Source organism: Protopterus annectens, chromosome 3.part1 (assembly GCF_019279795.1).
Source record: "Protopterus annectens isolate FY-2018-M chromosome 3.part1, PAN1.0, whole genome shotgun sequence".
NCBI classification, from domain to species: Eukaryota; Metazoa; Chordata; order Ceratodontiformes; family Protopteridae; genus Protopterus; species Protopterus annectens.
Genome location: NC_056732.1, coordinates 1,114,306,482 through 1,114,333,104, shown reverse-complemented (window position 1 = coordinate 1,114,333,104; position 26,623 = coordinate 1,114,306,482). Strand labels below are relative to the sequence as shown.

The following is a 26,623-nucleotide window of genomic DNA, read 5'->3' as shown; positions in this document are numbered from 1 at the left end:
TGTTGCAGTCTGGGTTGCAGTCTGCCAGCAGGAAGAACCCAACAGTGATGACTGCAACTGTGAACCACGATGAACATCAGTAAATAAACTGCCTGCATCCACATCCTCTCCCAGGTTCTGCTTAAGCACCAACTTTTTTACAGCTCTTCCATAGAAAGCTGAAAACTGCTAATGTTAATTTTTATGCCAGTTTTACTTTAGTAGTATATATTTTCATATTAATTTTTAACAACCTGCGCATTAAACTCAACAAAATGTTGTTTTTTTTTTGTGTGTGTCATTTTAGTTGTCTTTCTTGTTAGTTTACCATTGGACATCATCCGTGACTTTGTTAAGAATTTATTGCCAATGCATTTAAATGCATTATTGCAAAGTTCCCAACCAGCTACTAACTCCAAAAAAAAAAAAAATCGACCCTTAAAACAATGCTGTATAAAATAAATGGCCAGCACTGTGTGTTTGTGTCCACGTGCACTTCAAGCTAGAAAAATTTGTAAAATCCAGCACCAGTTTTATCTCTATGTTCTAACACAAGAGAAAATAACTAACACTAACATTTTCTAATTAGATTCTGTCTGTGATACTAAGAATTAAACAATAAAAATCTGTCACCTACCTATTACTTGCAGGCAGCAGTAGCACAGACAGTACACACTGGCAGGTTAAAATGAAATGGACCTTTTTGAAAGCAGCTCGCAGTATACAACAATAAGTAAAATCAAATGTGCACCGTCTCACAATCTCATGATTCACCCACTCTCTCAGTCTGACTAGTATATAACCATCAACAAATGTGCACCCTACACTGCTCTTTCTTAACAGGAAAGCCCAACTTATTAGCTGATCCCAATCTATATGTATGTAATGTTATCACAAACTGGCATAATTGTGGCATAGTGAATTGATTTTTAGGATTTCAGGAGCCACCAACCCCCCCCCCCAAGAAAATGAAAGTAATTTTACAAAGTTATGAGTCTTGTTGAAATTGTGTATTGTGGGGAGAGGGGATCAGGAACTAATGAGGAGACCTAGTGAGAGATTAATAATTCAAATATAATCAATAAACTGGTATAGCTCAGGCCCAAGTCATACCTCTCAGCCTCTTAGTCAAGAAATCTGGACAAACCCTAAAATATTGGGGAGACAAAGGTCCAAAACTAGGGACATATTTTAAATACTGCTGTTATAAACTTAAGTTGTTAGAACAACAGGTTTTGTGTTAGCATACATTTCATGAACGATCTGAAGTCTGTAACTCAAATGTGTGTCATTATTTACTGACTTTAATCATCAGTGATTTGCCAGAAAATGACAAATTTTATGAGGAACAGATCAAAAATATGTGGCAAAAATCTGGACAGTTGAGAGGTATGATCCAAGTTGGTAATATCAGGCTACAGAGTGGTAAAGAAGAGTTAATACAGGACCCGCACTCTGTCAATGACCCTGTTCATGATTTGAACACAAAATTCCATAACCTACGAACTGAAAGAAACTTGTTAAAAGCACAAATTAAAGAGACTGAGAAAAAAATTAAGAACAGCACACATACTTGGGCAGGGCAGTGGTGCAGCAGTTAGCACTGTTGTTTCACAGCAAGAGGTTCTGCTGTTTGATTCTTGGCTGGAGTGCCTTCTGTGTGGAGTCTGCATGTCCTCCCAGTATTCATGTGGGCTTCCTCCGGTTTACTTCCACATTCCAAAGACATTGATCTGGAATGTTTCTCCCCGAGCCCCCACTGAAAATGGGCTCTGTCCCAGTTGGAATTTCCCGGGAAACAAATGTTAAATAATAAATACTTTTGCTTGCCCCAGTGAAGTGGCTAAAGAAATCACTTCCTGAAAACAAAGGTGTAACACTTTGGTCCAACTTGTACAACAGTAGGAGCCTGAAAGTGGAAACAAAAGCAAACAATTTCCATTTTTTTATGAAACACTTACAAAAGCTGTACAGAAAAAGGAGTATGCTCTGCTGCATTGTGAATGTGAAGACATAAAGATGTATAATGAAGTAGACAAATGCAGTTGATCAGCAAATATAAGATTTGGAAAAACAATGCAAGAGGAATGAAAGCATTCTTAGTGTGCTGCAGGAAGATAAAAGAAAGCTGTCATGCAAAGTAGATTAATGAACTACTAAGGGAAAAACCCAAAGACTAAACACAGAACTCATAGCCAAGCTCTCAATGGAGCAATGCCTACCTAGTAATACTGAGGCTATGAGATACAGTGAAATTAAGAAAAACACAGAGGCACCTACTCAAGCATCTTAACATCATTTGTAGAGAAAAGGGCAGAAACAGTCATGACTCTTCAGAAAGCCTGAATGCAATAAAAATAGGTAAACAGGACAGTACTGCAGACCATATTGATGAGTCTGAAGTTGCTAGAAAACAAACGTTTACAGTCTCTGGAGCAGCCAAGAAATTGATAACTAATTAATGGAATTAGTCCCATGGATGTGCTTAATGGTTAGCCTGTTTCAGTCATGCTGCCTCTACTAAAATACTTGCTACCTGTTTCTGGTATCGTTTCTTTTTCTGAGAAGAGCTTGCAGGTATGTAAATGCAGACGTGAAAAGGGTAAAAATGAAACATAAGTCAAAGAACTGTGATTACTGTACTCATATGAAAAAAGAAGAAACTATTTTTGTGAAAGGAACTTCAGTGAGCGAGCCTAAAACTGAAAAAGAATATGGTATGGCTTGTGAGAAAAAACTATCAGTGCAGCAGAAGTAACTGGTATCATAGACACTTTGCTTCCAGGCAAGGAAGAGAATAATACCGTTGAATGTACGTGAAATACTGGCCTAACATCTCGGTAAAAAAAATAACTGCATTTTAAGCCGGAGAATGAAAAGGAAAGGAAAATTTAAGAATAAATGGGGTTCAGCACAGTTATGAGTAACTTGTGCTATCCAAGAGCTAAAGATATGTTGGATAACAAAAGTTGACATTGATGGACTGGTACTGAGGTGGTAGTCTTCCTTCCAAATATGAGTTGAATTGAGAAGTTTCTAACCTCTATATGATACGCTGATATGTCACAGTAGCTTACTAAAGTTGAAACCCAGATGAGCAATCCTGAGAATGAAGCATACCAAGATACACTTTCTCTAACAGAGAAAATCTTACCTTCAGAAAAGTGCTCAGATCAGGCTTTAGTTAAATGATAGAATTTTTTTTTTGCAGTAAGATAAAGTACAAGTTAGTAAATATAGTGTTGAGCAAATATCACTGTATGAAAATTCTGCAAAGGTTCAGAATGAAAACAGAGCTACTGGGAGAATCCCAGAATAATGTGGGTAATAAACAGAAGGCCATTATTTTAAGGCAACTGCAACAAGGGTCTGTGGATGATTTACAAATTCATTGTATCTGAAGCCTTAATTTGAAATTTTCATGAAGTATTCCTACCTAAAACAACAAAAAGTGCTCATGCTAATAAAAAGCAGCAGAAGATTCGAGACCTGGAGGCCAAAGTTAAAGACAGTGACCAGAAGTTTTCAATTTATGCTGATTCACTTCAGGAAAATAATCCTCAAGTAAAAAAAAGTTGAGCAAATCTCTTATCTGCAGGAGACGTATGGGAATGCCACAATAGATGCGCTCTGTAATATGAAGCAGTCTGAAGAGTTTGAGTGCAAGAAGGAACATGAATTTCAGGCAGGAAGTGAACAAATCAACGTGATAAAAGGTGAGTATGGTACTTATAGGTCTCTTCTCACCTCCATGCAGTAGAAGTATTTTTTCCTCATTGTGGCAGTGCCAAACCTGGACTTCTTGATACTGATGGATTCAATGCAAATATCTAGAAAGACTTAATTGTTTTTTGTCAAGACACAAACTACAAAGTTTTAGAAGGACTTCTGATACTAGTGGAACCGTCACCTAATGCACTAAAACGGGACAAGCGGTGAATACTCCAAGGAGGAATGTTAAGTCTTTGTTTTGGGGTAAAACTGGGGTTGCATTCAGGCTCTAGAGAAGAATCTATGCAAAACAATTGGACTGTTTTTAGATGGAATGGAGTAAAATGCTGTACTTCCTGCTTTCCTGGACACGTAGCTAAAACTGTCCCACACTGTCTGATTTTATACAATGTAATGAAGGTAACACCGTTAAAGAATTTCAGTCTATACTATCAGCCGCAATAACTTAAACTGTAATGCTTCTAATTGCAGGAATAGGCAGAAGCAGTCTTTAGGGAATGAGAGGAAAAACATCAGAAGCATAAACAGAGTTTAAGTAAAAAGAGCAATGTGAAGTCTTAAAGGATAACCTAGTTTGCCAGGGCACAAAGGGTTACATCCAGTGAAGTCTGTATCACCAAACTGCTCAGCTTCCTTACTTGAGAGTTTCACTACAAACCACTCCCTATTTGCTGATTCATAGGACTGCCATCAGAATCAGTGATTCTGTACTTTTAAGGCAGCGTAATAAATTGTGGGACAAGTATGTTCACATTCACTTGAAAAGGGGCTGTTTTAGGGACAGCAGGAACAGGTGTGGTTGTTCCTATGTTTTTTTTTTCTCCAAAGGTCAGACATAATAGATGTATAAAAAACAAGTAATCTCCGTGGTATCCCCGAAGTCTCAAAACAACCTACTAAAGTGTAGTGGGTCTAAAAACAAAACAGTGTAAGAAACTTCTCTGTGTGGAAGATTTTCAGTCCATATATTTCTAGTTAATCACTGTATATTAATTAGATCAGACAATAGTAGTAGAAGTGGCGAACGTAAACTCATCAAGTAAAAAAGTAATACTAGAAAATATATAATTCTACAGCATTACTAAGTATTCGAAAGTAATCCAAGCAAGGCAGGCAGTCTGTTTCCAGTCGAAAATCCTTTATTAAGTACACAGACAAGCGATCCAAGTAAAACAAAAATAGAGTAATAATTTCCTCACAAGCTTTCTAAATATATATATGCTTTTTATCAGGCATTGGAGTGGTTTATTGTGCTGTGAAACAAAGTGTTATTGGTACACATGTTAAATTCACATCCCTTCCCCCATCAGTGGGACATTTGAGCTGGTCCTGCCCTACCTAGTAGCTGTCATAATAATATATAGCCCTAATGTACTTTAATGGTACATCTTATTTAACCAAATTATTAAGTCTGTGATTTTATACAAGGCAATATACTACATGGCTGGAAATATATCAACCTTAGTTCATTTTGCGATCAAAAATTATATATAAATATATACATATACATTTTGCATGTAAAAATTAGTTTCTATTTTCATAACCTATTGTTAACAAAGATCGTTTTTGTCCTTCTAGACTTCTTCAGGTCTGTGTACAAGAACCCTAAAAACCTATATAATTGTATAATTAGTTAGTATTGTTATTACCATCATTTTAAAATAAAGTGGAAAAAAGAGAACCAGAAAAAAGTAAAAAAATATATGTATGATGATGGAAACAAAATATACACTTACATTTCAAATGATTTAAAATGGTATTTAAAACCAATTTGTAGAAAAAAATAAAATAAAATACACTTAGTCATGTAAACAATGTGGCAATTTTCTAAGTTCCAGTGCACTTTTAATTGAACAGTAGTAGTTTAGTCCAGGCTTTCTAAAAGAGTTCAGCTATAATTGCCACGAGTTCCTGTTTCTCCAGAATATTCGGGATTATTCTATTTTTGTTTTACTTGGATCGCTTGTCTGTGTACTTAATAAAGGATTTTCGACTGGAAATAGACTGCCTGCCTTGCTTGGATTACTTTTGAATACTTACTAATGCTGTAGAATTATATATTTTCTATTATTACTTTTTGACTTGACGAGTTTACGTTCGCTACTTCTACAACTATTGTCTGATCTGATTAATATACAGTGATTAACTAGAAATATATGGACTGAAAACCTTCCACACAGAGAAGTTTCTTACACTGTTTTGTATAATAGATGTATCTGACTGTAGGGCAGGAAGCATCACATAATGGATGGCTCTTTACCTTCGGAATGACAAAGGAAGGTCTTTGGTAAATAGTGTAATTTGAGAGTCATATCCAAGATACAGAAAAGGGCCCTGTTTGACATGTTCATGCCAGTCCATCAGCCAGACTTGGTAGTGTAGCTGAGACTGATATAGTGGCTCAGTCTTCTGCCTGTGAGGTGCCTACACATTACATAATTCTCAGAAAGTCAGCAGTAAATTATACTAATTCTGACATCTATTGACCATGTCAAATCTATCATTTCTTAGTAATGTATTTGAGAAAGTGGGATACATGCAATAGAATTCTTGTTATAAGTAAACTAAAGCTGTGTACTCACCATAACAGTAGAGCTGCATGATTGTGGTTTATCCTCCTGTACTGACAGGATTTTAACAGTGACCCTTGATCACCTTGTCACTAATACCAGCTTCCCCAGGCTTCCGTTCCTCCCCATTCACATAATGCCATGCAAGCCTTTACCTCTCCAAATTGGAACTGAGCCCACTCAGAGCCTAATCAGTAACTAATTTATACACTGCCCAAGTATATACTCACACACCATAAATCTATGAGTAGACCCTCTCTGCCAGGTTGGGGTAAGGTGGATGGGAACATATAGGAATCACAACCATGCAGCTTTAAAGTTACGATAGGTATATACATTTCCTGTCTGTCATGGTTTGGTACATCTTCCTCTGCTGACTCCCTAACAACCAAGCTGTGTGGATTAGGAAAGAATACCACAGAGTAGTGCAGCCCATGACCACAAGATAACATCCAGTTTATAGCGCTTCATAAAGGTGTCTTGTGAAGCCCAAGTAGCAAATGGGCAAATATTGTCTATGCTAATATTACAAAAACAGCAAAGGAAGTGGTAGCTGCTCTAAGTGCACTTTTGGTTTGTCAAGTAAACTTTTACCTTCTTTATTGTGCAGAAGGATATGCAGTCTGAAAGTCATTGTGACAGTGTGACTTTAGAAACATTTGTACCAAACTAAGAATCTGCAAATGATATGAATAGTTGTTAATCTTTCTTAAAGTCCTTAGTTTGGTAAAGATAGAAATGTAACTGCTTGAGCATGTCTAAGCAATGCAGAAGTTACCCTTAGTCAAAGTGATTTGGAAAGAAGACTGGAAGATTAATAGGCTGGTTTAGTTTGAAATCAGTCACAACCTTTGCCCTTTACTCAAACTATGTGTGAAAATGTGGCACTCCTTCCCTCTCTCTGAAACAGGAACACTGAATAAAATCATTTAAAACAAAACTTATGTCTTAACTTATAAAAGCATTGTTCTGTCTTTGCCTCTCTCCTGGGAAGTTCCCACATACCTCCTCCAGCTGATCTCCTACACATTCATGCTGTCATCTATCCGGTTTTTACACAATAAGTAAATATTAACACAATCTCATCTCTAACTTCATCTTCTCATCACTCTACCTGGTTCCTTTTCGCTGCTTTTCCCTATACTTCTATTAGAACAATAATCATTCCTGTCTCACTTTACTTTCTTCACATATTTATGTCTGCAGATTCCACAGCAAATATGCCTTTATTAACTACTGAAACTACTCTGTAATGTAAAAATGCCAAATAAACAAAAAACGACTCCAGCTAGGAAACGGCAGCTTAACACTTTCATCCTATTGACAGTAAAGGGCTTCATCAGAGTCTAAAAACACTATTAATGGTGCATTTAAATATTGTTCTGGGACTCAGTTTTCAAAGCAGAACTCTGTAATCTCTTGTTCAATTCCTTCTGATCAACTGTATTATTATTTTGTGCAATTTAAAAGTTTTATCTCTCATATAGTACTACCTTTTCACATAATCACTGTTTGTTACACTGTCTAATAAGGCTACTTAACTGAAATTCAGCAGTACTTTTGTCAGTACTCTAGTATGAATTTCTCAGATTCTGAGATTTGCTCTTCCGTGACTGTAACTTTCATTGTCCATATTATTTTTTTTCATTTTGTATTTCTGTAATTTTTGTATTGTGATATCAGTTTCTATTGTTAAGAGTTTTTCTTCCAGGGCCTCCACCAAAAAGGAGTCTTGTGCCCAGTCAGAACTTCCTCATTAACAAAAACAATAAATAAATAAAGCAAGGGTTGGTGTGTAGCAACAGTCCTTGTAAGGCACAAGGAGATGGGGTATTGACACCCAGTGCCTGAGCCATGGGGATATGTTTGGCAGAAGTAGTCAAAACAAAAAAAAAATATTTTTAAGACAGGATTTGAGTTTGACCTTTGAAGCTATCTCAGAGAAACCAAGTCAGTTGTTCCAGTATAAACTTGAGGCCCTATAGTGGGACATATCAAGGAAGTGGAGATCTGAACTACTTATTATAGCTAATTGATTTGTTTTAACACCTTTTCATTTCTGGCTGACTAAAGTATGTTTGTACATTAAGAAGACTGGGACTGGAATTCTAGTGATAGTAGATAGCCTGATATGTCCAAGTTGAGAAACACATAGGAAGCCTTAAAGTGAGAATTATTTGTTGTCACTAGTTGTTTGATTTGCTTCTGGCACCTTTTCACTTTTGGCTACCTAAAGTTTGTTTTTACATTAAGAAGGCTAAGACTTTAATTCTACTGGCAGTAGAATAGTGGCCTAGTCTGTCTGAGTTGGGAAACATACAGACAGGCTTAAAGTGAGATTGTTTCATTGACTGGAAGCTGTTTAGTTGGTTTAGTCACTTTTCTTTGAGTCTAATAAGTTAGGCATGGTTACTAAGCTCTTGACACAGTTCCACAGAGCTCAAACACTTGGCATCTTAACCTGTGTTCTCAGAGTGTTTGACTTGCATCTGATGACATCCAGGCTGAGATAAGGACTTTAAATTGAAATGTTGCACTTTCTAAGCTATTTCTGAAGACTGTTGCTGCATTTTCAAATTATTTTATTGCAGTTTTCTACATTAAATCATTGTAAAGTATATGTGCTTTTCCTTGGTATATTTACTGCTAGTGTGCTTTTAAATTGCGTTAAAGTGTGTTCCATGTTGCTGGCTTGTCTGCCTTAGAATCACCTTGTAATTACTTGTAGCTAGTTGTTTGGTTTGTTTCTGGTACCTTTTCACTTTTAGCTAACTATAGTGCGTCTTTTACATAACAAAGACTGGGAGTGCAATTCTAGTGGCAGTAGAATGATAGTTTGGTGTCTGAGTTTGGGAAACACACAGAGAGGCTTAAGGTGAGATCATTTCATTGGCCAAAAGGGTTTTTTTAGTTGGTTTAGTCACTTTTCCTTGAGTCTATAAATTCCGCTACTTGTTTTGCAGTGGCATTTAGCAGTGCCTTGTATAGAAGCAGATAATTAGAAATTAAAATTTCCATATAAACTTCCTCTGTAACTTTACCCAGTGCTCAGCTGTACAAAGAAAAATGTATTTGCACTGGGAGCACTGCCATATCAATTCAGTCATACAGTCATACATAGCCTAGTTGTAGTTTCTACTTTCTCAGTGCCTATGTTAGTCTTCTGTAGTACCCCTTTGTAGTTCATATAAAAGATTCATGACACCATGGATGGGCAGTTTCTCAATTTCTCCACCACCAGCTTGGTAGATATGGGCATCCCGAGACAATGTAAGAATGGTCTTATGCTTAATGACAACCAACTAATACTTATAAAAATGGATACAGTATGTGAGAGATGTAATTACACAATGTCACTGGAGGCAAGACTTTATCACAAATGCACTCAAACTAACAGTCAGGTTGTTGGTAGCATAAGCATTACACTCACCGCACATTGTATTGGCCCACCACATAGACCAGCATATGCTGAGCAACTTAAAATCAACCTTCCCAAACCCCAAAGACCTCCTATATATTCATCCTACAAAAAGAATCCTCAGCAACCCTAAAAGCACACCACCAAAACATCATCCAATACAACACATACAGACACAACCCTTGGAGCCGCAGCTGCAAAGCCCATAAGGCAAGCTAACACACACTACCCAATATTTTAACCATAATAGACTCCATTGATAGATGTACATATGTCCCCTTCACCTGGCTGAATAAGGAGAAAATCATGGTCAGTTGTCTGTCAGGGGCCAGAATCAGCCAAATCGCTATATCCTCCCAGTATAGTGTCTTCCTTGGTAAGGTCAGACTGCAAAACTGTTTCCTTCATAATAAAAATAAGTTCTGTGACCCTGGCTAACCCTGTACCATTAAGAGCTCTTCTAAAGCAAACTTCTTATTAACAAGTGACAACCTGTCAAAATTTCAAGCCTCCTCCAACTCTGATAACACAGCTACCTATGCAGAATTTCTCACAGAAGTCATGTACAGTCATGTCAGTAAATGCATAGAGACAGCTGTGCCTACCAGAAGTAAGCCCAGAACTAACTCAGAAAGCAAACCACCCTGGTGGAATCCAAAAATAAATAGGTTGTACTGCAAAATAAAAAAAAGTCATAGTCAAGAATAAGAAGTGCTGTGTTCAGCATGATAAAAACACTCTCATCAGTCTAAACAAATAACTGAAGGCAAATTAAGTCTACTAAAGCCAGATTTGAAGTAAAGATAGTTAACAGGCAAAGGACAACCACAAGGCTTTCTTTAGCTATGTTAAAAACCTTGATGGCTTCACAAAGCAGTGTGCAGAACTGGTTGTAAATGGAGCTACCTACATGGAGCTGGAAGATATAACATATCTGCTAGCTGACAAATTCTAGTCCAGATTTTACCCCCTCTCTTCCCAGCCGCCCCCCCCTCCCAGGAGATGCCACTAAAGATATACCAGATCTGCTAGTCAACAAATTCCAGTCCAGTTTTACCCCCTCTCTACCCTGGCCGTCCCCCAGGAAATCCCATGAAACAACCACATCTCACACACAACAGTCAGTAGAAAGCTAGAAAGCAGGTCCTTAATGCTCTCTTTAAGGCCAATGATACTACATTAATGGGGCCCCAATAATATCCCAGGATGCCTCCTAAATAGGCTGAACATGATCTGTCAGTAGCACTGGAATCCCTATTTAACCACAGCCTCCAGTCCGGCTTTCTGCCACACAGAATAAAAGCTGCAATAGTCATCCATTTGCACAATTGTAGGCCATCAACTGACTCCATGAACTACAGACCCATAAGTCTGCCTAGTCTCAAATGCAAAGCCATGCAAAGTGTTATCATGGAATTTATTAATAAAGATATAGAAAAACTTTAAATGCTGGCTCCAACCCAGTTTGATTTCATCATGGCAGATGATGCCTACTCAACCTGGTAGGCTTCTTTGAGAAGGTCACCAAGGCAATTGACGAGGGTAATATGGTGCATATTGCCTACCTTGACCTGGCTAAGGCATTTAATACAGCACCCCACTGGAGCATTGTCAACATACTTGTGGATATAGGCAGAAATAGCTATGTCATTTGCTGGATAGCCATTTAGCTCTGAGATAGGACCCAGGAAATTAGAATGGGGAGACCACCTCTACAAACAGATCCATCACTAGTGGAGTCCCTCAGGGCATTGTGTGGCTCCGATCTTTTTTGGCATCTACTTCTGAGAAGTCAAGGCTAGTGTAAGGGGCCTCTGGCTGACCAACATTCCAGATGATTGCATACTAGCAGCAGTCATGGAATCCACCCCTCCTAGATGCTAACATCCTACACAATGGAGTAACACAAGACAAATAATTGGTGCCAAAGCCACAACTTAAAACTTATTGCTAGCTTCTGGTAAATCACCCACCCTAGGAAATTACCTCATCAATAACACACTCCTAAGACTAGAACCAGTAGTCAGAGATTTGTTTATGTATGTAGATAGTAACCTGGCTTTTGACCAACATATACGTAAGGTAGTGAGGAAATCATTCTATGTTTCTCAACTTATAAGCAAGGGCATGACATTTAGGTCCAAGGACATCACCGTTACACTGTATTTAGCCCTTCTCAGGTTCATCATTGAGTGCAACATCCTCTTCGATAAGTATTTGACTTAGGTACATGCAACAAATGGAATGTCCACAGAAGTTCCTCATAAAAAAGAATACAGAGCATAAGTAGCATGTCCTGTGCAGATCACCTCAAAGCCCTGTCTCGGTACTCGGTTTCCTAAAGACTGTTTAGATTACCTCTTGACAGACAGTCTGTTTCCTACAGACTGTTAAGAGGTGATCTATGCCTGGCATACAAGGTGTCTTTGGATCCCACTCTGATGGACCTTATGCATATCCGCAAAACAAAGAACATCAGAATTACTTCTTCTATGGATTTAAACTTTGCTTGTGACTTAAATAGGACACACTGGAGGGGGAAAGGTATGTTTTTCAGCAAATCCTCGTTTTCTAGAACAGGTTTTCCATCTATGTAAAGCAGAGCCTTCCCTAACTCTATTCAAAAGAGACCTGGGCCATTGGATGGGAAATTGGAACTACATCCCGGGTCTACCACCTATATCTGTAATGGATAGAGGTAGCCGCTAAATCTTGCTCTAGCTTATATATACAACTTAAAATAACCTCTAAGGCACATAAATTTGCAGAATACAATTGGGGTAATTGACTAGGCATGTAAAGTCCCAAGTGATCATTAGTCTAGCATACACCAATGAAGTTTTAAGGAAAAATTCCCTCAAGAATGTTTTACAAAATTTTAATGATGCTAACAGTGTTCTTATCTGTTAAATGGAAACTAAATATTGTTGCAAGATGAACATTAACAGAAGAAAAACTTAGCCAAGTTTCAAGTGTGTTAGCTAGATAGTTCATAGGTTCATAGGTTCATACTAGGCTATCTGCCCAAGGGCATTTATAAGCCTAGCCCATAGTTATTTGGCTTTCGCCACCCCTTTAGTTTGAATAAAACTATGCCTATTATTTTGCTGTGCCTCTGTCAAGCAGTGACACTGAAGTAATCCCTGGGGTATATCTGCGATCCCCCATCCATTGGTCAAGATTCCTCTTGAACAAGGCCAGCGAGGTGCTCTGCCTCACATGTACCGGGATTTTGTTCCACAGCATAGGGAGTCTCTGGGTGATGAATCTGTCCCTCCAGCACGTTCTATTTATAACCGTGTCAAGGTTTAAGTCTCCCGCCCTTGTGGTTCTGAGGGATCTAGATTTTTTGAGGTGGAGCATATTCATCAAATCTGGGTTTGACATGGCCTTATATGTCAGGCACAGGTCACCTCTGAGCAAGCGGTATGAGACTGAATAGAGCTGGAGTTCTTTCAGTCGGGCAGCATAAGACATATTTTGAGACCCTTTATCCTTTTGGTGAGGAACTTTTGGGGCCTTTCCAGCTGCTGCAGGTGTCGGGTCAGATACATTCCGAATGGGGCATTGCACTCAATCATAGGTCTAATGAGTGATGAGTACAGGGGGACGATGACCTCCCTTGATCTAGATGTGAATCCCTTCATGATCAGGTGGGCAATGTAGAAGGTTTTCCTAACTACTTTAGCAACATGAGTATCAAACGAAAGGCTACTGTCAACCTGGGTCCCCAGATCCCTGATGACTTCTTCTGTGCTCAGTGGATTGCCACCTATATGGTAGCTAGGGGTAACCTTGTTTTTCCCGAAGGGTATGACTATGCATTTCTTGGCATTTAACTTTAGGCCATGGATCTGGCACCAGTTATCCATTTTTGTGAGGCCCTTCTGAAGGATATCTGTGTCAGATGTGTTTTCGACTATGGCGCCCAGTTTGCAGTCATCTGCAAACTTTACTTGTATTGTACTTCAGAAAAGTAGATGCCGAACAAGAGTGGACCCAGGACTGAGCCCTGTGGGACACCACTTGTGACAGGCTTTGAGTCTGACATGGCTCCAGCAACTCTGACCCTGTGGGTTCTGTCACTTAGCCAGTTTGCAACCCATCTTGTGATGTATGGGTTTACATTCAAGCTGATGAGTTTTTCGATGATACCTGAGTGGGGTATTGTGTCGAAGGCCTTTGCCAGGTCAAGGTAGGCTGTATGGACTGCCTTTCCCTCATCAATGGCCTTGGTGACTGTCTCGAAAAAGTCAACCAAGTTTAAAAGGCATGATCTGCCTTTGACAAAGCCAAAATGGGTTGGATCCAAAGTCTGCAAGTTCCCTATGTCTTTATTTATGAGTTCCATTATGATCCTCTCCATGGCTTTGCAGATAAGGCTTGTCAAGCTAATGGGACGGTAATTTCCAGGGTCGGTGGAGGCACCGCCCTTGTGAAGTGGGACCACAGTCGCCGTGCGCCACTCCTTGGGTACGTATCCTGAGGTGAGGCTAAGATTAAACAGCTGTCCTAACTGCGGGTTTAATTCCTCATTGAGTTCGTGGAGCACACAGCCGGAGACACCATCCGGTCCCATGGATGCTGTGTTTTTTGCTTAGGAGAGAGCAGTTCTCACCTGGGCATTGGAGATGTTTGGGGGGCTACAATCCTCTGGTATAGATATCTCTCCTTTTGGGGGGGAGGGGAGAAGTTTGCACTGAACCTGTCAGCCAGTATGTTGGCAATGTGTGTAGGTTCAGTAATCTTCACATCATTTTGAACTAATTCTGAGCATATCTGGGAGTTTCCTCCTAGGTTTCTAACATAGCTAAAGAAGGCCTTATGATTGTCTTTTGAGTCCTTGGCGATTTTTCTCTCAAAATTTGCCTTGGATGATTTTATGAGAGCTCTTAGTTTTTTACTTATAATGATCAAAGGTGTCTTACCTTTCAAGGATTTTGCTCTATCTTGTAGTAGCTTCCTCCTTTTGTTGTAGAGCTTGTTTATGGCTGGGGTCCACCAGACTGGACGCTTGCCTTTGGTACAAAGAGTCTTAGTTTTGTTTGGGATTGCCTGATCCATGCAGTCCTGTAGGTGCTGGTAGAAGGCATTTGTAAGTGATTCAGCGGTTTGAGTAATGTTTACCACTGGCTCAGGGGCCTTAAAGGAGACCACACTAGTTTTTAGAAGTGTGAAGTCGGCTTTTGAGAAGTTTTTCACTGTGGTCTTTTTTATTTCAGGTGGGGGCGGAATGAGGACCTCCAGCGAGATTAGTTTATGATCTGATCTCACCAGTGAGGGGTATACTTCCGGTGTTGAACATTGTGATCCCATGTTCGTGATGATGAGATCAAGTATGTTTTCTCCTCTTGTGGGGATGGTGACTAGTTGTTCCATGGCATTTGAGTTTATGAACTCCAGGAACCTTTGGGCTAGAGTGTTTGGGCTTGAGTAGTGTTCCCAGTCTATATTAGGGTAGCTGAAGTCACCTAGTATGATAGTGTTTGGAGATACATTTATCCCCTCCATTGTTTTCAGGAAGGCCATGTGAGGTTCCTGAGTTTGAGAGGGTGGCCTGTAACATGCTACAAATTGCAGAGCAGTCTTGCCTATGGTTAATTGCACCTGGATGGTCTCCGATGCATCATGCGTTGCCACCAACCTTGAGGTGTGGGTGTCCTTTATGAATATGGACACCCCCCCTCCTTTCTTGGTGTTGTCCGGATTTTGGGGCGGAACGCATGATATGAGGTGAAACCTGCTAGTGCTGGGGTGCTCTCAGGAGCCTTGAACCAGGTTTCTGTCACAGCACAGACATCGATGTTCTCCATACTGAGAAGGGCCTCGAAAAGTGCATCTTGAGATTGAGACTTCTGGCATTGAGCAGCATTACCCTTAGTTTTTTACTTTTTGTGTTCTAGGGTGGTAGGTTTAGAATTTGAGCCTCCTAAAAAGGCACTATGGGGTGGCAAGAGCCTTTGCCAATATCCGGAAGCCTAGGGGTGACAGGTGCAAGCCGTCCCTTGCGAAGCAGTGTGGCTTGTCCAGCATGTCATCCCAGGCAGACAGACATTGATCCCCTTTGAATGACACCAGAATTTAAGCCAATTATTAAAGCTGATCATCTTATCACTGTATTGTGGCATCATTCTAGGTGAAGGTAGGATACTGCTCAAGGTCAGGGTCATACCTGCCTGGGCTGCATAATCAGAGAGCTCCTCAATGTCTCTTTTCATGTAGTCCAAGGAGGTACGTCTCAGGTCGTTGACACCAGCGTGGACAATGACTGAGTCGTACTTGTACCTGCTGTTGAGAGACCTGAGTGCTTGTGTTATGTGGTGGATTCTAGCGCCCGACAGGCAGCTTACTGTGACCTTCTCCTTACTCAGTCTGGTGAGCGGGACGTCAGTGTGTCTGACTATGGAGTCACCTATGACAAGTATGTTTGGTGTTGTATTTGGCCTTAAGGGCAGTGACTGCTTTGCACACTGATTTTGTTGTTTATGTGTTGTTTGTGTGGTGTATTGAGTTTGCAGTTGCTTGGGTGTCTGCTTTGGAGGCCTCTGCTGTTTAGGTAAATTTTTACTCAGAGCCTCCGAGTATGTCTTAGTGTGTTTATGTGTTTGATTCAGTGGTGTGGTTGAGTTATGTGAGACTGGTATTGTGCAGCAACAAAGGGACTTGAGTAGCAAAGGGATCCACATCTTTCTCCAGCAGCCACACTGGAGAACATGTCTTCTCTTTGTACATTTTCTTGATGTTCAGATTTTGGAGAGAGAAAACATGAAGGATGACTCAATTGGGGAACCAATGGTCACTGGCCATCAGTAAAAGTGGAAATAACATGTGGTTAGACAAAGGGCCTGATGGCTTGTGTAAGAGTTGCCAGAAGGATGAGACAGGAAGTTCTTGGAAGGTCTCAGTATGAGAGATTTCTCCAAGAGATGAAGCCATAGCAAGGAAACACAACTATTGAGGTCAAAATGGGGTGATGAGAATGACCTTGGCCTTTTTAGTTTGTGCTTTCCCTAGGAATTTTAGTATCAAGAGAATCAGAATAGAGGTATAAAGGAGACCTAGGAGTCACTCCCGGACTACCATATCCATAGTATGCTGACCTGGAGGAGGTATCAAGAAAAAGAAGTCACTGCACTTGGCATTGCTTAGAATGGTGAACAGATCTCCTATTACTGTAACAGAAAGCTCACCACTGATCGGCAGAGGTACCATATGTGAGGTGTCAGCAGACATCTGTTGAGATGGCCCATTAAAATACTGGCTTCCCCCAGCACATGAAAAATTCAACGAAAAACACAACCCACAGCCACAGCCTATTAGTTTTTTGAAATGAAGGATAAGAAAGGGTATCACCCTGCTTGTTGATATATCACATTACTACCATACTGTCACAGTATGGCTATCATTTCATCAGGAAGGGAATCCTGGAATATCTACAATATGAGAAGGACAGCCCTTACTTTGAGGATATTGATGTGCAAACTGACCTTTGTGACCAAACACCTTGGACCATCTGACCATAAAAATACCTGACTCCTGTCAAAGGACACAGCATCCAAGATAACCATTGCGCAGGATTCAGGATGGTGGAAGGGGTTACCTGAAGAAAGGCTGAACTAAAACAGCCACTAAGCAACATGAGTTCAGCATGACTTTGATTTCCTGACTGTAACCAAGTGTGGGCCTGATGTTTGGTTCAACTGAATTAACAGCATCCAGCATTAGACCCGCATATGGAACCTTGCATGGTGAATCAGAAATACTGCAGCTACAATTAGCCCCAGTAGCTTGAGAAACACAGCCATCATCATCATCATCTGAGCAGACTAAAAGATGTCTGAGAAAGCCTATAGGATGAGTGTGATTCTATCTTATGAGAGATAGGATACACAAGTTCTGGTGTTCAGCATACAGCCTATGAATTTTGGCAATGGATTTGCACCATCAGGGACTTTTCAAAGTTTAATTTGATTCCGAGATACTGGAGAAAAAGAAGAAATCCTTGATTCTGACTATGTTTTCTATAGCCATGGCAGCCAGAAGATAGGCATCCGGGTGGAAAGATGTTTATATTTTACTGCTTGCAATCTGTATTGTGTTGCTTCTACTACCATACATTTCCTGAACTCTCTGGGGGCTGTTGAGAGTCCAAATGCCAGTGCCAGCATTGATGTTGGATGGTTCCTACCTGAAAGCACAGTAACTTCCTTGACTCCTTAGCAATCCTGATGTGCAGGTATGCTTCTTGGATGTCGAAAGAGAATAGCCAAGATAGACATGGCAGGCATTATGAAAATAGAGCAGTTTCAGGAAATACTCTGTTTAGTTATGGAGGATTAGAAAATCACTACAAGGAGGACTGATGTGAGTAGAGGAGCACAAGCGAGGAAGATAACTTGGGAGGGTAGCATTTTGGTAAAATTTACTGAGTTAGCAGATTTATTTGATATATCAGACTGACTGGTGAATAAGAATGGAGAGGCAGGATTTACTTCTTATTCCCGGAGACATCAGGAGTGGTCCAGGATTGATTGAGTGGACTTAAGTCTTGAGTGTCAATTTAGGAATGGTACATATGGAACCAGTAATATTTGATCATGCATTAGTTTGGTTTGAGATGAAAATGTGGAGTCAGGAGGAGTTACTGAGACCATTCTTAAAGGAAGATTACAATGTTTGCAAATTGTTTTGATTATGCTCACACATTTGTAGTAAGATGGAGTCTATATTAGAACACCAAACTTTCAAAATGTTGACCCATTTTCAGTGAACGCTGAAAATATCGAAGAAACAGAAAACAGAATTTTTTCCTAGGGAAAGAATTTGGTTGTCCGTTTCTGTTGCTTCTGTATTTTCAGTGCTGTGGTGGAAAGTTACGGGTCAGGTTCAGGTAAGTGTGCTATTGTGTGGACATGAGGGTTAGGGCGGGTTATGTGAGTTAGGGTTAGGGTGCGGGTGAGGTGACTGTGCGATAGTGACGGACCTTAGGGTTAGGGTTTGGGTTAAGGTAAGTGGATAGTTAGTGGTGTATGTATAGTTTAGTGTAGGGTTAGGTGTAAGACTTTAGGTGTATGTGTGTGGATTGCTGTTTGTTTGGTGCGCTTGTGTTGTGTGTATTTGTTTTGGAACAGCAAATTTTTTGTCCTAGGAAAACATTCGCTGTTCTGTATGTTTGATTTTTTAAATTTTAGATTAATAGGGTTCAATATTAGAACACTCGAAATTTTGAAAGTTCGTGTTCTGACATAGACCCGTAAGATGTACCCGTTTTATGGGAGATTCCCAGGGGTTTTGTTTAAAGAACAGACTGTAAAATAAATCAGGAGAACTCGCAGGTGTTTTCAGTTAACTTCACCCCATTATGGATGTTCAGGGAAGATTATGATTACCTGTGGGGGTATAAAGCTGTTATGTAGGTTTTTTGGGTAGAGAATAACAAGTAGCAGCAGTGGGTAGTAGAGAGGATAGAAGAGTTTACAGAGTGAAGTGCACTGGAATGGGGAGAGCTGGGACAGATGTGAAGTGAGACTAAGAGTAAGGGTGGAGCAGTATACAAAGGAAAAAGACTAGGCAGGCTACATTCAGGACAGTGCTGCTGATGCTGCAGTAGATGGAAGCATTACAGTGTGAAGGAGGTGGGTTGATGGAGCAGAAGAGAGAGAGAGAGGGTAAGTGAATTTTAAATGTGGGGTTAGATAGAAGGTTCATCCTAAAGAGAGTAAATATGGAGCAGATGTACTTTAGCAATACACCAAAATTATTTAGGGCATAGGTGTAAATTATAATAACGTGAGGTGTAGTCTGGAGTTTTTAAATTGATAGGAGAAGACAATGAAAATTAATTGATGACTGCCAGATGTATTGGAGGTATGTAGAAACTCTTATAAGAGACTGTGCTCAAAAGGAGCAGTGTCTGGGAGAGGAGCAGGAGATGGAATGAGACTGGTGAAAGGATAATAGACTTACCAAGGTTATTGAAGAAGGAGAAAGAGAGGATAGCAAGGAAGGTGATGAGGAAGAAGTTTGGAAAAGAATGGCCAAAGGTAAAACACCAGGTATGGATGGCATTCTGATGTATGTCTCGTGACTGTTGAAAAATTATAGTATTTGCAAACGATGTCTTGATTACGGTCTTGCATCTACAGTAAGATGTACCTGTTTTAGGAGAGATTCTCTGGAGTATTATTAGATGAACCAGCTATAAAACAAGTCAGGAGAAATTGCAGGTGTTGGTTAATTTTACCCCAGTGTGGAGATTAAGGAAAAAGAATGATTACCAATGTAAGCTATTAAATATTTTGGAATCTGGTTGGGAGAAGCATTCAGGAGACATTTGACATGACTTAAGTGAAGGTACTGGATAAAATAGAGGTTATGCTGAGGGTCTGGAAGGTGAGTCTGCTGAAACTGGAGAAAAGGGTCCAGATACTGCAATTGTTTATACTACCACAGATCTTTTTTTATATCCAGGGCACGTTTTTTGGTGGCAGCCACACATAGCAGACTTGAAGAAGGTGAAGCAAGAGATGGCACAATTTTTGTGGGGGTAATAAGAAGCCTAGAGTGGTTTGGGAGTTCATGATAATGCCAAAGGGAGGGGGGTTGGGAGTTCCAGACATCAAAGCACATTTGCTAGCATGTCAGTTATTGCTGGTCTTAAGGGTCTCCAACTGGAGTATGAACCTGAATGGAAGAAGATGATTTGGGAGGTATGTGATGGCTTAAGGGACAGACTTAGTGGAAGTGTTACTGGAATCACCTGGAAGGAGTCGGGAAGTCCCAGTATACTGCATGAGCCCCAGCAGATGATGGTGGGTGTGTTTGGGAGTGGAAAGGTGGGAGAGTGGGGAACTGAAAAATGATGGCAAAATGTAGAATTTGCTCTTGAGATGGAGAAGGAAGCAGTCAGGGGTTAAGTATTGGACACAGGTGATAGCAGGTGATAGTCATTTCATGAGTAGAGGTGAAGGAGGAGTTCAGATGGAGGAGTGTTTTAAAGTGGGATTGTATGGGAGTGGTGCTGATGTTTAAAGGACTGATATGGGGGAGAGCTAAGGAAGATCAGGTTCCAGATCTGATTAGCGCTGTGATGGAATACAGAGAGACAGAGTGGACAAGGAGGACAGTGTTATCTAAAGCATACCATGTATTGAGAAGCATGAAAGAGGGTATAATCAAAAAGATAAAAGTGCCATGAGTTAGTGAGCTAGGTATGGGTATTTCTGAGCAAGAGTGATGTCACATCAGTTCGATCTTGAAGCATGCTACAGAATCAGGGTGTTTCAGAATTTTGACTGAAAATGCAAGTGTGGGTATTTTTATATGCCTTTTACAAGTGGTAGAATGTTTCCTGGCACAGAAGGGAGATGCTGGAAATTTAATGAAGAGAAACAAGGTACCTGGGCACATATGTTTTGGTGTTTTGACAGGTAGACAAGCTGTTTGAATGAAATTCACTAATAAGGTTTTGTCAAAGCAAATGTCTTTCTTGGGTTGGTCAAAGGATATGCAATTGAAATTTAAAGTTTAATGTGGATACGTTTGCTAATGATAAAAAGCCATAACTAAGAAGTGGACAAAGAGGGACCTTCCCTCTTTTTGAGAGGTTAAGGAGTTGGTCACAGAACTGGCAGAGAAGAAAGAAATAATATGGCCAGGGGATAAATTGCAGATGTGTGCGAGAAAGTGGGACCTGTGGATGCAGTTACTAGATGAGAAAGAAATAGTTACGTGAAGTATAGAACTGGGAAGGGGGATCATAGGTTCAGAATGATTGTTTAATATCATAAGCAGTCAGGGTATATTGTTACAGGACTGTTGGGTGGTCATAAGGGTGAGAAGTGAATATATCATGGTAACATGCTTCCATGTGGTGTATGAGAAAGAGTATTGTAATATGGGAACTGGCTGTTTGTATATTGATGTTAATATGCTACTTGCATATAATGTACATATTTTGTTCAAACATATAATGGATGATGCTGGAGCATGAAGGAAAATGTATACATATTAGTGTTAAATTAAATCTCAAGTGTGTTGGTGAGGATGAAACAACTTCTGGCTTACATCAAAGTCTACGGTATGGGTTGACGTTAACTACTGTTCTGTGGGGATAATATAACACAACTTGTCTTTATAATATCTTTTAATATATTTGAAAGCTGTAATATAGCACTGCCTGTAATTTGATTAAATTGACGATCAAGGAATTATTAAAAAACCCTATGAGAAGCAACCTGCATACACCCAAACTGTTTATGCTGCTGTATCAAACATTTTATAGCTTGTGTAACTCCACATTCAGCAGCTTAACCATCTGCATCTGTAAAAATGCTGTCCTTGTTAAAATATACTGTGCATTGTAAGTTTTTGTCTTATTTAAAATCTATGTAAACACAGTAATGTGCAACCTTGCTACATTAACAAATCTTGTAAATGTCACTGCTTTATGTCTTTTGGCTGAAAAATGTACTTAATTCAGCACAACTATGCAGTTAATAATAAAAGTAAAATAAATCAAAAGTGTGGTCTGTTTCCTTTTTCTCCAGACACTCTGAGAAGATTGTTTTTGATATTAATTCTCCATCAGTTTACTGTCTGAACTGTGGAGAATCAAAAATTGCAGTTCTAAGACATGTTCTTTATTTACACTGTACGTATGATACCCCTGGGTGATATTAACAGGTGCAGAAGTTAGTAATATCACTATTGCACTAACAACATTTAGCTGTACCCAGTTCTACCTCTCCTTTCTTCATGATTCAGTATCAGTCCTGAATATTTCATTAGCTCATTGAATGTACTAATAAAATATTTATCCTTAAAGTATTCTGAGGATGCAGAAGTGTTTTTCTTTAATAGCTAACAAAACTTCACTGTATACTTTTCCCCCTCCTCTCCACAGCTTTCCTCTTCTCTGAAGTTCTGTGCGCTAAATTCCTAATCCTTCCATAGCCTGTGAATTCTGTGTATATTTTAAATTAAGAAGTTGCTTTCTCATTCAACAGTTTAAATGTTAAAATCATTTTATTATTTATAGGTTGTTAATTAACTTACTTATTATTAAACTGAATTGTATTGCTACAGCTTACTTAAAATGTTGTGTTATGTGCATATTGCTAACTTATGTATGCTTACTCTCTGTAATCCAAGGCTGAACCTGAAAAAGGTCCTTTGGGATCATGGAAAGTATAAGTAAACAAATAAAAACATACATACTCAAGTATATACTTACATAACAGTTATAATGATTAGGAAACAGCACAAGAAATCCATGTAATCTCAGCGCCTAGTGTTCTGGCTTTGTCAGCTGGTGATAACTGCACCTGTAGTAAAAGGATTAAAATATAAACAAACAGCTACTACGTGTGTCAGCCAAAATAATAAAAGTGGTGTGCAAATCAGAGGGAAATTCCAATCAAGGCAATACAGCAGCTGCTGTCAGCCTAAATACTGCAAACACAAGAGGAACAACTTAACAGTACGGCTGACGTTGGGAGTTTAATCAAGGAAAATGTAAGTGACTGAAACAGGAGTGCTAACGATGCACAGGAGATTGTCTCCCCTAGGAATACAAATTAACCTTGATGACGTGCAGCAGGCAGCTTCTACCTGCATATTTGCAATAGTGTACTACAAATACATTCACATTAAGCAAGGAAAGACATATTTTATGGAAAAAATGTCTGTAACAGAAGGAAAAAAATAGTCCTTATGATGAGGCATGCTTAACGAAGGCACTTTTGCATGGTGAAGTGTACCACAAATAAAACATAGACTGGGATTTATAGACATTAACTCTGCACTAGCACAGTGCTAACTTTTAAAAGGGATTGCTGCATAAAGACCCAGATAGCTACTCAAGACATTTATAGTAGGTACTAAACAGCATCACAAGGCCTGCATAAGCAAAGAGAAGCAATGTGCTAATGGAAGAAGCAGCACTAGGCTGCTCATTGGCTGCAGGAGCACTTCATTCAGGCATGTGACTGAATGTCACAAGGAAGGCAGGTTAGCATGACTGCTGCAGGTGGTTTGTGCGCAGTGTGGCACAGCTGTACGTTGTGCTTGTCTGCCACAAGAAGGGCAGCAGAGTAGCAGTCAGACAGACCACTTTGGGTGTGAACAGCTGGTTGGCAACCATGTTCAGCATGTAAATAGAGAGGAAAAGGGGGAGGCAGAATAGTGGGAAAGGGGAGAGCAGCAAGCAGAAGGAAATGCACAAGGTTAATAATAATGTGTGGCAGGTGTGTGAAAGGTGGGGGAAGGTAAGGCATTTTTTAAGGGAAAGAGTCTATTCTAACACACAAAACAAAGGTAGGTGTGGAAGGTAATGATGGGAAGCTGTGGATGTGATACAGAAAAAAATACAGGCTGCAGGCAGGCAGACAAAAACAAAACACAGACTTAGATAGAGGCAGGCATATAAGGGAGTGAAAACACTGGCATGGCTGGATGCTAGGGCAACCCAGGGGGCAACAAAACCCGAGCTTCACTCAGTTTGTTGACTAATATAAGGGCCAGTTACTCTCCCTGTGTTCTGATGGGTCGATGCCACCAGTTAAGCAACTCCATAAGCTACACCAGAAAGCATTCCATATTGTTTAGGCAGGCATTCAGTTGTTGCCCACATTTCAGCCACCAGCAGCCTCTAAATGATGCTGGGAGATCAAGGCAGACCCCCTACAAAAAACTCTTAGAAGAGATGCTTTACCCCCACAACTCTTAGGAGAGGTGCTTTACCCCCCTCCCCATGAGAAGTAGCCACAGAGGACACTGCTGAACCTTCCACTTCTCCCCCAGCAAAGGAGTCATTGTCCCTGTGATGAAAGACAGTCCTGGTGGCTGAATGGTCCATCACTAGGTGATTCAGCTGGTGTTGACCAAGGTGAACATGGCCTCACTTCCTCCTTCACCACAAGAGGACCTGCAGAAAGATAACCAAAGTGAAAACAGATTAAAGACATATGGAAGCAACACAACTGCAGTTGTACAGTTGACTGGCACAGATGTCCTAGACATTTTGTTGTTGCAAGAGTCATTTGTTACTTCTGCAAGCTCCAACCACGTTACGTTTATGCTCTCCTACCACAGAAGAACATAGTGTGCACTAAGTCTACACGTAAAACAAAATATATACCAGAAGACACTGGTACTATAAATAATTGCTTACAGTACCTGTCTGTTTGGCCCCCCATAACCTCTGCCTTCTGCTGTCAAAGTAGGTTGGAGTGATTCCACCTCTGATCACTGTAGAGATGCTGGCACTACTCATCAGAACATGCATGCCAGTAACATCTTTCATTATCCTGACAGACACATACCAGGTGGCCATCTTCTGCATGGTCCCATTATACTGCCCTAGCAAGTGCTTCTGAAACTTCCTGTACAAGTACAAGAAAAGCTTGCTCTCACAGATGCACCATGCTTGAGCTCTGCATTTCACACTGCCTAAGGTAGCCAAGGCCACTCACTCAGGTCTTCTTGAGTTGCAAAATGGCAGTCCATTGTGCCCAGATGCACATTTGCGCATTGCACGTTATGCACAGTAGTGGCACACCACACAAGTACTACAGTACTAGGAATTGGTTTAGCACTGTATCATGGCACTCTGGGAATACACATGCCATCCGCACAAGCATACTAGTCAAATACTGCTTGGCCACTGAGATGTGCTCAGCTACTGCAAGCGCATGTGTTACACAATAATGTTCTATAGCAGCGATTCAGAAACAAAGGCAATAAGTGGCTTCACTAGCATACTGTTTAGTTAACTGGTCTTTAATAACATGGTATATGGCATCAGTGTCACTTAGTGCAACTCCTGCCATTACTGTAGAATAAAGAAATCTCAATACAGGACAACATGCAAGAAGTGCATGGTAACAGCGAGTATACAGACAAGGAGCAGACAACACTGCTGACGTCATTGGTGGCAAATACTGCTTCCACCAATTTTTTCAAGAGAGGCCTTGTAACTGCTTTCTAATCTGCCTCCATAAGCTTCTTCTTTATGTGCCCCTGGTGGATCAGAATGCAGAGAGGTCAGAGATGAACTTTCCCGAACCAGACTACACAGATATTTGTAGAGATAGTATCACTGCAGCCTGTAGGCACAGTCTTCTGCATCCATTCATGAGCACTGGCCTGGTTGTGGCTAATGGCGCTTACCTGGTATAGCATATGGGATGCCTCTTTAGTGTACATGTGCAAGTTAGTTGTTTTTTGTAGTTGTTCTCATTCTCTGTTGCCTGTGGGCACACAACATACCACCCCCAGCACACAGTATATTCCATCAGTGTGAATACTCACAGTCCTATAGTTGTACCCCTTCCCTGACACAGACCACATCAAAACGCTACACCACAAACCAACACAGTAGCCAACACCAACAGTCACATCTTGGCAGGTTGGCCCCCCACTTGTGAAAGATGTGATTCTCTTAACTCCCCACAACCTTCCATAGTATGTGGCTACTATGAATATCTTCCATGATCCCACCTCATCTCATAATGTTACAGTCATTTGTCATTCTGTCCCCAGTACCTCTGCAAATGATGAAGACAGTACACTACCTACACCCCATGTGCAGGTATGGTGATGTCTGATGTATAGCATGGACAGGCTATGCACTGCCATGAATAGCCTGCATCTAGTAATAAAAGCATCACTTTATTTTGTCTCTATTTCATGTCCCGTAGTAGTGGAACAGATACTGTCTCTTTGGCAGTGCTGCAGTGTACTGTGTTTGCCTCTGCCTCTGCTGTGGTACTTTTGAATGTTTCTCACTCAAGTCTTCACCCTGCCTCTCTGTTGCTTATGCAACTAGTCTAAAAGATTGTGCCTAGATGTCCTGCTACTGTGCGATGATTTTTCTGTAGATTTTAGGACTGTATTACAGTGCCCTCCTGCCATATTTAGGTAA

At 40.3% G+C, this 26,623-nt stretch overlaps 1 protein-coding gene across 1 annotated transcript in view; it reads right to left on the bottom strand.

Annotated features, from left to right (window-relative positions):
• LOC122797754 (DENN domain-containing protein 3-like) overlaps positions 1-23,149 on the bottom strand; it is a 1,015,730-nt gene extending 992,581 nt beyond the window's left edge. Inside the window, exon 1 of the mRNA XM_044066279.1 lies at positions 22,934-23,149. The gene's annotated coding sequence lies outside the window, so the exon portion shown is untranslated. The remainder of the gene's footprint in view (positions 1-22,933) is intronic.
• Positions 23,150-26,623: the final 3,474 nt, after the last annotated feature.